Here is a 13,722-nt window from a genome sequence, read left to right as displayed (position 1 = left end):
CCTCGTTTCTCAAGGTTTTCTGGCCTCTTATTAATATTTAATATACTTTTATTTATACTTCGTAGCCTAACTGTTTACAACCTAAGCACACAAAATAGGTTTGGGGGATCAAAAACCAAATCAGAATCAGATGCCAGTGTAACATTGGCAAATTTTTTTCCCTCACTTTTAAGAGTTCGTCCACCAATAGCTGTCAGCCTGGTCGGCCAGAAATATTAGACGCCAATTATCAAAACAGTGATGTCACACTCTCTTTCATCCTTGACGTTTTCAAGCCGAGGAAAAAGGAATAAATGAGTGCAGGGGATGTGAAAGAGGGCCAAGGGCTGTAAAAACCAAGGGAAAACATCTTCCAGAGTCCATTTTTCTCACACTCTTTCCCCTCAGCCTGCATGGTACCATGGAGTAACACTGCACAGATATACAATTATCATTACATTTCATTATATCATTGTGAACATTTTGAAATTTGGGAAGGAAGGGCAATGGCAGGTATAGAGAAATATACCAGATACACACATAAGCTTCTTCTTCCCTCATACACTCAAACACACACTTTGGCTAAAATGACAACCGCAGACCATTGTTTTTATATAAAGCCAATAATTAATGTTGTAAAATTACAATTACCACAATTACCCTTTTCCTGTTTCAGTTGTTCACATTTCAAAGTGCTTAAATTCATTTTTTGACAGTTTTCATGTCAGGCGGTACAACCAAATAGTGGTATGTAGTTGTACCACCTGACATGGAAAGTGTACCAACCTACCCATACTTGAGAGAGTATTTGAGAGAGATCTACAAACCTTTTCACTCTGCCACAAGGATCAATTAGTCCGAATCCATGTTTGCAGTTGTGCCACCCTGACATTTGAGAATATACAAATTGCTGGACAAAAGTTTTTCAACAGCTACTGATATTTATACAATTTGTTTATATTAAAGGTTTCAAACCTAAAATGATGCCATTGTATTTCGTTTTTAACTTGTTATTATTAAGACACCATTTTAAATAGTTTTCTTAGTCTGTTCATTTGTTCAGACGGTTGCACCACCTGACATTTTGGGGGTGTAAGATAACAAAACATAAAATAATATGTATTATTTAAATGTACTAAAAAATTATTCAAACTAAATAGGTTGTATAGAATAAAGTGATATATATCATAAATTCATCAAATTATTTTAAAAGGAAATAATGCACTTGGACACAAAAATATGCATGGCATGTCATGGACCCCTATATATATATATATATATATATATAAAATACCACTGAAGAAGAAAATATTCCTGTTCACTGAGTCAGTCTATAACTGTCTGGTGGATTCAAAAAAGTATTCTTAAGACTGATTCAACTTGTCTTTTTAAATGATTCATTAAAAGAAGCGGCTCATAGGAGTCATTTGTTAGGGAATCAGACCTCAGTGGTTGTGCTGTATGTTTTTGATTTGCTAAAAAGAATCAGCTCACAAAAAAGTAATTTGTTCATGAATCGGACTACACGTTAAGCAATATGTTGTTCTTGCATACAGCCTGTGAAGGCAATTCAATAGAATTTCTGGCTAACATGATTTCATTCAGCAGTGGTGCGGGAAACAGTGCTATAAACATAAACCCCATTCCTACAAAACTTAACAAAAAAAGTAGAACAAAACTTTTTAAATGAAAACAAAAATAATAAAACTCTTCTATTTAAATATTTCACAATATTATTGTTTTTACTGTATCTTTTATCAAATAAAGTTTATTTCAAACTTACAAACACTCATAACAAGGGAGCTCAAGTTGGTGATATTTTTTTTTTTGTGCCTGACAGATTTTTAATTTTGAAATTAATAAAGTTTGCGAGGAAAAAATGGTCAAAATGAGATTAATGCACAAAGCATTTTATGATAATTACAGCTCCAGTGATAAACAGAGAAGTACTTTAACAAGATTCATTGGTTTCTGTGAAACACCAATTGTCATCAGTATGCACAGTGATAGTGTCATTCTCTTCTCGGCTTGGTCAATATTGCGGGCGCCACACACACACACACACTCGGGGCAAGGTAGAGTAATGTGACTCGCTCACTGCAAGACCGTGTGGGTCACATCCTACAACAACATTGATTTTCCTGATGAGGATCTCGTCTCTGTTTAACCCGACCATGTCAACTTGCCCCTGAACATATCCACACCACCACTGCCATTGATTCCTGCTCTCTGACTCTTCAGCATTTAGGAGTTACATTTTGTTTGGGTGGGCCTTTTACATTTGGACGTCTCTCGTGTGCTGGCTTCAAGCACGTCACCGCTGGCCAAATCACTTGTCTGGGACTGTCGGATGAATTTCCAAATTCATCTCTCGAGAGATTTTAATACATTTCCCTGCTTGTTAAATCACACATATTATTTATGCTTTGAGCCAAGTGTGCGTTTGGAAAATGAAAATCAAATTAACTAATGTAAATTCTCATATCACACATCAATCAATGAGCATTCGCTCATGAGAGGATTTATTATTCAACTAAATTAAATACGTTTTATGTGGTGTGATGACATTGAAAAATGTAAAATGTATAAACTGAAAAATTGCATTAAGAAAACTATCCCTGCAGAATCACAGCCGGCCGTCCCCTCGAGTCCAGATTTGTGACAGGATCCAGATAAAAACTGCACCCTCTGCTGTTGCGTATATTGCAACTTCACTCTATCCTCCAACAATAAATATGAAGATTAAAGATGTAATAACAGACATGGTTTTAGATCATCTCTATATCACAGGTTGTTTTTTATTAGTATTATTATTTTTATTTTTTTTCTTGTGCATTTCTCAAATTCAATAACGGATTGTTTTATGAAACATTGTTAGGTCGGTCGCTTCAATGTGACCTTGCTTTATAATACAGTGACAACACAGGACACCAGATGAAAAAAAAAGGAACAATTATAAATTCCTTCCCCTAAATCTGTCTCTGGATTAAGAGATGAATGAGGAGGAATAATTATGCTTTAATTATTCACGTTTCTCCAAGGCATTTTTCAGACATCCTAAAGCACAAGCTCTTCTGTACAAAAGCATATCGATGCTGATAACATTCTTCTTAAAATCTTAAAAATCACATCAGGCTGACTAAGTTTGATTTTTTTTTTTTTTTTTTATAAATAAATAAAAAGCAAGAAAATGCATCGGCTGTGTCCTCACAACCCTCTCTTCAGTTCTCGTTCACTATACCTAGACCATTTTTTACAGCCCCAGACATTCCCCTTAAATACTACCATATGCAAATCGTGTGCATGCAATTTGCATATTTAAGTATTTAACTCCGCATATTTATTGGATTTGGAAGCCTGGCTGATCATTGATTTATCCGCCCCTGGCAATCATATTTCCATATTTGTACGATTTTAATGACGGTGATAATTCAAGGATGCACAGAGTATATGTTTTGAACGATATGTTTAATTATGTCCTCAAAGCATCATCACTTTGGCTGGCTGATGAAGAAGAAGGAAGAACTGAAGCAAAGAGGGAGAAGTTATCAGAAATATGAATCCCTGAAAAACAGCCGTTCCCGTCGCCCGCCTCAACTCTATTGAGTGGAAAGACAGGAGATATAGAAAAGGCGAGATTGCTGTAATTGCTTTGCGGCCACAAACTCCTAACCACGCAAAATTAAGGTCAAAAACGGAAATAATTTATAGAAATAAAGCTTCGAGATGAAAGCACGAAGGGAGAGAAGGAGAGAGACGCGGAGAAAGAGAGCCTGCTAACCTTTGTACATAAACATGTGATTAAGTGTGACACTCCTTCACGACAAATTCAATCACGGTTTGAGAGAGAGGCAGAACCTGGCCCTCTCCTCTCCAACGGGGAAACTTTCTCTGCCACATCCCTTTATACAGGGTGTCACTATTTATAGGTTCCCCAACAGGAGGAGACGTTCGAAAACACACACACACACTCACGATGGCACTGACTAGTATTCGGCCAGTTGGCTGCATCAAGCGGCGGAAAAATGTGCCATACTGAATAGACTCTGTGAAGCGATCACATGGTCATTTTGTCATTAACCATACAAGAAGCTAATTCATTTTATTATTTTATCACGCACAAATTTTGATACAGCTACAGAACAAAAGAATAAATCATGTAATATTTAGTCTTCATAAAAGTTTTCAATCACTTTGTCAAAATATGTTTCACATTTCGCATTTCCCTGGTTGTAATATTAAACAATATTTGGCAATTTAATGTATCTGATACATGTAATAAAATGCAATTAGATGTATGCTAATTTCTGAAACGTATGCATAATTAATGTTATCTACACAAAATGTCATTCATTGGCTAGGTGTTCGCTCATTACACTAATTCATTTTAATAGATCCGCACAGTGGGTGGGGCAAGAATCAGTCATAGCCCTTATAATGTCACTGTAGCCAATTCACACCACAGATTTTACATTTCATTAAAACTCACACCCCAATCAAAACAGAATATTTTTGAATATTTTGTCTATTAAATGGCAATAATCAGACTGCACAAAACTGACTAGATATATTAACAAATAATGATGTATTCTTTAAAAACATATATTACTAAAAATATTAGCATTAATATACTAAAACTAATATAGACTATTAATATAAGTCTATATTATAAAATGTAAAAACAGAATATATATATATATATATATATATATATATATATATATATATATATATATATATATATATATATATATATATATATAATTTGACTATAATAGTCCAGGAATTCTTTTTCTTTATTTTTAAATAATAATTCCATTTTAAGTCTGTTTACCAGGAGATTTTTTCCCTGCCCCTGCCATCTGTAGAGTTATCAGACCTGATGTTTACTTGCTTCTATTCTTCCCCAACACATAATGATTTGAATAGGCCCTTGTGTGTTTCTTATCAGATGTGGCTGTGTGTGTGTGTGTGTGTGTGCTGTGGGATGCTATTAAATGCCTTCTCGGGGGTAAAATAATAGCAGATCTTTGCATATGAAAAACAGATATTGTATAATTGATAATTTTAATTGAATAATTTCATCAATTTTTCATTGTGCTTATTTTATATGGTGCATTTTGTTCCTTTAACTTTAATTTTATATTGTGTATTATTTTATATGGTGTAATTTTGTTGTTTTATTTGTTTCTGTAAAGCGCTTTGAGATCTTTGAGAGCACGATAGAAAATAAAGGTTGTTATTATTATTATTAAAAAAAAAATCTAGAAATTGAGATTTGGCTTAAATTCTGATGAGACAAATTTGGATAATTATTTAACGAGCTCAAAAAAGAACACTTTATTTATGGAGCATGGAAATATAAAAAAAAATAAGTGATATGATTTACAAGAATAAAATGTGATTAAAATAAAGCTATTTTAACTCTTTCGTTCCTTTTTATAATGCACAAAAATCACTGTTTCAGTCCATAATCTCTTCAAGGAACCATTTTTGAATCTGTAATAAACAACAGTGTGTGTCTGCATTCTTTGACCTGTCCCCACACCCTTTCACAGTGCTTTCCACAAACGCACAAATATGAACACAAGTGCACTGCAGAAAAGCAGATGTTACAACGCCAGATAGCAACCAAATGTCAGTTTATTTCAAGATCACCTGAACAGTAAAAGAAAAAGAACACCTGGCTAAAAGTGGCCAAGATTCAAACTTCACACATCACACACAGACACACCTCACAGATCTTACACCCTCATTATCATCAGTGCTTGTTAATTGCAGCGGTGCTGCTCTCGGAGTGTAAGTCTTCTTTTAATTAAGGTGCTCTATAAGGGGAGTTCCTATTACATGTGCTTTGTCCTTGCTGTAATTGCCCTCCCGACACCCCATTCTCCACTGCCTTTCTTTTTTTTCCCTCCGCCTCTCATTTTAACGTACAAGCTCCCTGGACATAGTGCCACGGGGCCCCCCCCGGGGACCTCACCATCGTCTAGCCTCCGCGCGGCCCAAAGGATCCAACGCGAAAACACCTCTGTGTGACTCTATAGTGTGTGCAAATGATTTCTCCCGAGCTCTGCACCATAAACACTTCAGTTAATATTCTCAATGAGGAAAAAAATAAATAAATGAAGCTGGTCAAACATCCTTTTTTAATTTTTGTTGAACCGTCCGGGTGAAATTCTTGCTCTGACATTCAAATCAAATTAGTGTACTTTGACGATGACGCCACACACTGTTAAATCCATTCAAAGATCCAGCTCTTCCTTTTGCATAGAAAAGAAAGCTAACGCCATCTACTGCCCAAAAGCGTCCAAACAATCCCACAGCACCAACATCTCTATCCAAGCCGGCCTTAATTGGGAAATAATTGCAAATTTTAAAGGGGACAATTTCATCTCCTTGCCTTATCATTTATTTCAGTTTCTTGTTCTGCCCTGACACACAGAAAGAAAGGGGGAAAACTTCAATTAGCTGCATTCTTGAAAGATGTTCTTCGCCTTAATGTTTCGAGCAAAGAACTTAAATTCATGTAAATAACGAGTCTCAATTAAAAAAAGGGAAGACAAGCCTTGGCCAATTATCCCGGCCCGCGGAGTCTCTTGGGTTGAGAGAGCAGTGGAACTCTGCTGGCTGAGTGCTACACATTAGCTCATTGGCTTTTGAACACACAATAAGCAGAAAGCCCTCAAGTCATTAGTAGGAAGCTCTCCATTTCCCTCTAAAGCCTTCTTCGCTGTTACTCTAAATGTGGCGGGCAGCATTTGAAACCGAACACACGGAGGACTGTGGCAATTAAATGTTTCTTTGAAAAAAAAAGATGAATAAAAGACTTTAGCATTTCTTTTCAGTACTGGGTGGCCCTAATGAAGAATAGACAATATGTAAGTATAGTAAAATCAGTCACTGTATTAACAAGTTGACTGATAATTGAAAATATGCATTAAATTAATACAATAAATGTAAACACATTACATTAATAATTATAATAATCATGTATTTAATAATTAAAATAATATTTAATTTTTGAAAATGGGTTCTATATAAAAGGTTCTTGACTCATTTTTTAAGAACACTTTATGCAAAATCTGAAATGATTGCATAAGACTCTCATGTTTAACAATTTACTTCAATTCCTTTTATTGATTAAGTACGTTTGCGAGCTGTTTAATTCATATAATTTAATCAAAATCAACAAATGAATTAAAACAAATATACATTCAAACTAAATCCATAAAATGACCCCATGATATGAAGCCCTAAAAATATGCAAGCACATGTCTATATAGAACGTTTTCTTCTAATATGTGAAACATGTCCTGGAACAAAAAAAGCACCCAAAAGCGTATAAGTGATACAAAGAGCAGAAAGGGGGTATTTCCGGCTTCGTGCTCAATGTGTGTGTTTAACAAAGTCCATAAAATAAATGCATAGAGCTGAAAGTAGCATGCATCTGCATTTTACGTCTATATTTATAAATGCAGTCTATTTATTCGATGGTGGTGGTGTCTGCTTTTGTAAATGCAATGAGAGATCGTCACTATAAGAAGTCAACTGTATGTGTATAAATGGTTAAAATAACGGGGATATGTCAGCTTCAGCTGCTAACATGCCATGTTCTTATTGTTGGCAATCAAATCAAAGTCTTGCACGCCGTTACCAGATGAAGAGCAGAGGTAACATTGTGGCAGTGTTATAAAATCTGCATGTTTCTGAGTTCATATTCACAGCAATACCCACTCTTTCCATTTTTCTTTTTCCATTCTCCTCTGCCGTACCCATTTCCTCTGCATTTTATCTTTTACACTGTTTATCTTGTGAATTCCCCCACATATTTCCTCCTCACCTCCTTGCATCTTTCTATCTCTATTCCCTGGTAGCCTCTGAAGTGAATGCACAAATTACATCCCTCCACCTTTTTACTCTGCACTAAATCTTTCCTTTTTTCCACTTTGCTGAGCTTGAATATTTCATTCCCCCCATCAAATATGCATCCCATTAATTAAGTGAAATTACTCCCGACTGCCAAATATTCGCTGCCGATGACTGTCAACACAAGATGCACGGCTTTGAACTTCTAATGACACGGCCTCACTTTCAGCTGAGTTACAGCCTTCAGAAAAGCGTCCGCGGGCACGCGATCAACGCCCTTCCCTGATGCCAAAGCCTGGAATTAAGTACCGGTTTCTTTTTCCTCCGGCTTTTCAACAAGCCTCACAATGGATGACACGCGCGCACTTGACAAGCAAGAACTTCCATTTTAATTATATACCTTTTCCTCATCTTTTAATTGCTGTTGTTAATCAGTCATTAACTTCTCCCGCCCCCCTCCCGAGCCCGAATCCTAAATCTCCCGCGCAACGTCTCAATAAATTCCCGCGCGCCCCTCCCCGCGCCGGCTCTAACGTGTAATTTCATTTATTTTTAAAACTGTCATTTTTCCAAACAGAGGTATTTGTTATTTGTTCCAAAGGGCTTGACAGTAAGGGGATTTTAATCATAACTTGCATTAAATTATCAGTCTCCGGATCTGTCAAGAGGATAAATTCAAGACGACGTTAAAGACGCCGCTATTGAGTAATTGTGTTCTGGGCAACACTAATATTACCACTGACTGATTCCAAACAATGGTGATTGAGCTATAGGGCTATTTGCCTTTCACCCTCCCTCGATAATTCCAACCTGTCCGAAAAGCCAAAGGACTCGATATGAGTACAGATACAGGGGTGACAATGGGCCTATTTGTCTCTCCTCCCTCTGAAAAGAAACAGATGTTTCTGGAGGAACTGACTTCTGGAGTAACATGAGCCAAAGCGGCACTTTAAACAGGGTGGGAGTGGCGCGCTGATATGATATGACAGACAGGGCCGAGATGGCTTGACAACAACAGGAAGGGCTCCGAAAAAGATCTTAGTACGCCACGCTGGGGCGATCGAGGACCCCTGCCACAAAGCAACTTTTAATGACTGTGGCAACTTGACATATGAAACACAAAAAAAAAAAAATCATAAAAGAAACATAACAGAAACCCCGTGGCATATTTACACAGACACAGACCTGTAGAAGTGATATCCTTTTTAACATCACGGCGCTTCTTAATATTGTTATTCAACCCATACGCATCACAGTATAGTGCTAACCAATAATTACAATCTATGAGCTGGCGGCATGGCCATGACAACAGTACTTAAGTCTTGTTAATACAGGGTGTCTGTTCTGGCCCTTGTGGCAGATTGTGTGAAGTAACTTCCTCCTATGTTGTGAAAGAATATGAATAATACGCTGCTAATAATTAGCGGCGTCAGGAAACCTAAACTAAAACTGATTATTCGTTTAAGCATCATATACGGATTATCCGTGCTCAGGTTGCGAAAGATCAATTATTTCCTCTTTAAAAGTCACCACAAACTTCGGCGTAAACGGAAACATTTACGTTACGCAATTTTGACGTTCGGTCACCGGCTGCTTCGCAACTGAAGAATCGGGTTGTCGGGTCCAGGGTGTGAGCGGGGAGGGGCGAGAAAGCCCTGAGAAACAGATACGTGGCGTCTAGACAAATTATAACCTCATCTGTTTTGCCTAATGAATTATGCAAAAAGGGGACCTGGCTTGGGCTTGGCTAAAAGTAAATATTTAATATTCATCCTCGCAGTCTGAAATTACAAAACACTTTGCATGGCTAAATGTTTCTCCACCCCGGCGAAATTGCCCATTTTGGCCAATTTGGTTCATGCGTCTGAAGACGTTGATTTGGATATATCGAGCTTTTAAAGCCGACCCGCTTGGTGAGACTCTTTTTGTTGTACAGTAACCACAAATAAATGGCTTTCACAATTAGAGGTTTAAATAATGCAATGGCTCATGTTCAGTCCTAAGCAGGATTCCAATGAGCTTTCTAATGCATGTAATGATTAAGTGTAATTCAAATACCAACTGTGTTGTTCAAAATCTGACAGGCAATAATTTGCTCTATTATATTGTGCCATTTAATTGCCTGCTACCGACAACCTCTGACGTGCCATGAAGCAATGATTTACAATTACTCCAGCAGTAAAGATCAGGGGATGACAATATAATCATCTACACAGAGATCCCTTCTCATCTGCCACAACTAGTGAGGCAAGTAAAAATAGTTTGGAGCTTGTAGTTTTAACTCCACTCTATTTGAGGATTAGAAGATATTACAGCTGCGGAGGACGTTTAACAATAGCAGTTGTGTTAAGAGCTGGCTGCGGCGGGATGAGGCGAGTCAAGATGTCGGTTTGCTGTCAGGGACAGGCCTCACGCGCTAACGGAGGGACATTATTGTTGGGGGTAAAGCGTTACTGATGTCGGAGTTTAATCTAAATGAGGAAACGCCAAGTGGAAGATCAAGCAACAGACTCCGTTTCTCCATCCATCCTCTTATGAACTCCGTAAGACTTTATTACCATATAAATGATAAAGGATAACGTAAGAAAAAAAAAGTGCGGGGGAAAAAATACACAATAATTGCGCTTCCCTATGTTGCTGTCTGATGTAAATGTTTCTAAAAGACAAAATAAGCAAATCGACGGCCTCCAACAAAGTTAAGTATCCTGCCCTAATTTGAGTGTGGAATTATGGAAAACAAGTTTACTCCATATTAAACCAATGTTTCACAGCATTTAAGGAGCTGATACATAATTTAGCGCTTACAAAAACGAGCACAGCATGTCGGGGAAGGGGGGGTGGGGGGTCCTTAGAGGGAAGGCAAGGCTGCTGAGTGCACTGCCTGTTTAAAAATGATGGAGGAGAACAGGGGATTCTCATTAAGTGGCTTCACTCCACCCCGAGCAGCAGACACTAGAGAGAATGCAGACAAAATCACAGGCTCGTGTTTCCCCATTAAATATGAAGGATTGTGCAATATGTGCAGGCAGGCAGTTTGCCGGGGTCAGCCGTCGCACTCTTTCTGCTGTTTCTGCAGGTCATGTCATGATGACCGACTTTACCCCATGTTCAATCAGTTCCTTGTGTTTTAGGAGATGGGGCAGGAAAATAATAACACGAGGCAGGGGGACTTTTAATGAGGACAAATTAGACTTGGGCAGCAGAGAGCTGCGAGGGACGAGAAGTTTCATTACATGACCTACATGGAGAGAGTGTTTTTCAAATGTGGCGAACTCATTGACAGGCCGATCGGCCTTGATTTCAACTTCACTTCCTGCGGAAACTGAGAGAAACTATTAAGAAAAAGTGTTTCAGCCACTTGACAACGTCATTCAGTGGGCACAAAAAGTATCTGGACACTTAGAATGTGTTAATTTCGTTGTATTTAATAATCAAATAAAATACAATATCAAACCAAGTGGCATCAGCAAACAAACCTTTTATGGCGATGATTTTTAAACAAAAAGTTTTCAACAAGTGTCCATCACATTTACTATGGACATGTTCCACAAAAACCACCAGAAAAATGATGAAATGTTTTGCTTGGAAAGCATTTATGTGTTATATTTCATTATAATCTTTCAATTAATGCAAATCGTTGACAATTTTGACAACTGTACATTTTTAAATGGTAACTTTGTCTTTAACACAAAAGAAGATATTTTAAAAAAAGATATTTAAGAAGATATTTAAAAAACAATATAGAACCCCACTGACTTTCATTGTGTGGACAAAAAGACACTGAGAATTTTTCAAAATATAATCTTTTTGTGTTTTACAGAAGAAAGAAAGTCATGCTTCTGGTCACAGCTAGGTTTAAACATACACGTAACAACAGATCCGAAATCAGTCGCCAACCTCATAACCGTGGTGAACCAAAATCTGAAACCGATCCCAAAGCTGGTCGTCGAAGAGCAGCTCCGCGATCGCTCACCGGCACTACTTGACATGGCTTTTACTTTGATCTTGCCTGTCTCCGATTCATTGGCTGCCGACTTCACTGACTCCAATCTGACCCAGATAAAGACTCTGACCTTTCCGACCAACTCCATTACATGCAGCTGTACTGGGTACAAGCTCTTAAACGACTGTGGTTTAAATGTGGCCATTACTGGAGCCGGTGTCTGCAAAGATTTCATTGTCAAAGCCCGGCAAAGGGAAGATGGCCACACAAAATGACTCTTGACCTTCATTTACATTCGTTAATCAAATGTCACACAGAGTCTGCGTTTTATCAGCGAGTCCGTGTCTATCTCTTGAGATGATTTGTGTTTTCAAACAGGTAAATAGAAGGGTCTGCAACCCCTACGTGTGCAGGAAGAACGGCTAAAGGATAATTGTGGAGAAAACTCAGTGGTGTTTGCCGCTTTGGGCTGATTCTGAGAACAAGATGCAGGTAAGATGAGATTTATTCAGATCATTAAGAGAAAAGGAAGATTGAATCTAATTATCGTCCACACAGCTGAAATGAGAATCTGCAAAACAAGTCTCGAATAAAGTGAACACTGCCATTTTGTCATATATAAATAACACAGAAGCTCACCAACGGATTCGTTCCAATAGAATAAGCATGTCGTGAACAGCACAGCTAATGACCTGAGTGGTACATTTTGCATTCTAATTCATTCAGCACCTAATTGTGAGTGGACACCACAGATAGCCGCCCTCTCTCTCCTCATCTCTCCCCAGACTGCAGAGAAGCCCTGCTCAGAAAGGTCAAAATGGCCGACATTAATCAGATCGCCATATCCACAACCCCTCCCCGCCATCGTTACTGTGCTAATCACTCTGGGTTTGGTTGCAGAGAGGTTTACTCCTAATTATTGTCATTAATAAATCAGACGAGTCAGGCTGTCGGGATGAAAGAGAGGCCGTCCCTGCTTGCCATCCATCAGAGAGGCAGAGTGCAGGAGAGTCCAGTCATTAAGAAGCCTTTGAGACACACGGCCGCATTGGGGACTCGGCAGCTCAGACAATAATACGCCTAACTTTTTCATCAACCTGTGGCTTCTGCAACCAACCAGGAGACGACGATCACGGAAAATCATCAGTCACGTACAAAGGAGCGAGTTAAAATAAAAGAACGAATGTTGCAGAAAGCAGGGCGCTGTGGGATTTCGCCATGTACATTGCATAGAGACATCCAAAAGTCTCAGACCACATTGAAAATTGGGGATTTTTTTTTTCAATTCAAACTAGGAAAAGAATTAAAGCTCTAGATTTTGAAACCGAATGAGTAAATGAAAGCACAAATCATGCCTGATAGCATGGGAAATTTCAAATCGAACTGAAAAATTTTGTTTCGTATTTAAATAACAAAAGCGTTTTCACTATAGTGTTCTCGGATATTTGAACCCCACTGAACTGATACCAAATTTGGCATAACCAATATCTATTTACGTTTTAATAGTTTTATCAATGTCAAAATGTAGTCAAAAATGTTAAAATAATGTTATTTTACTTACTTAAAATGTTATTTTCACTATTTCACAGTGGATACTAATTAATTTTAAAGCATTTAAATTTTAAATAATTTTACCACACACGCATAGATTACGTTATAAACGTTTGCAGAGAAATACTTTCATTCAGCAAGGATGCATTAAATAGATAAAAAATGAAAAGTAAAGACATTTTTTATATTGTGACAAAACATGTATTTCAAATAAATGCTTTTTTTTTTTTTTTTTTTACTTCATTTTCATCAAAGAATCCTGAAAAAATGTACCAGTTCCCATAAAAATATTAACCAGCACAGCTGTTTTCAAATCAGCATATTAGAATGATTTCTGAAGGATCATGTGACACTGAAGACTGGAGTAACAGTTACTGTTT

At 37.6% G+C, this 13,722-nt stretch overlaps 1 protein-coding gene across 7 annotated transcripts in view; it reads right to left on the bottom strand.

Annotated features, from left to right (window-relative positions):
• Positions 1-13,722, bottom strand: part of tshz1 (teashirt zinc finger homeobox 1) — a 324,830-nt gene that overhangs the window by 306,650 nt on the left and 4,458 nt on the right. The gene's annotated exons all lie outside the window — the stretch shown is intronic.

Source organism: Megalobrama amblycephala, linkage group LG9 (genome assembly GCF_018812025.1).
Source record: "Megalobrama amblycephala isolate DHTTF-2021 linkage group LG9, ASM1881202v1, whole genome shotgun sequence".
NCBI lineage: Eukaryota > Metazoa > Chordata > Actinopteri > Cypriniformes > Xenocyprididae > Megalobrama > Megalobrama amblycephala.
This window is presented reverse-complemented; position numbering and strand designations above follow the sequence as displayed.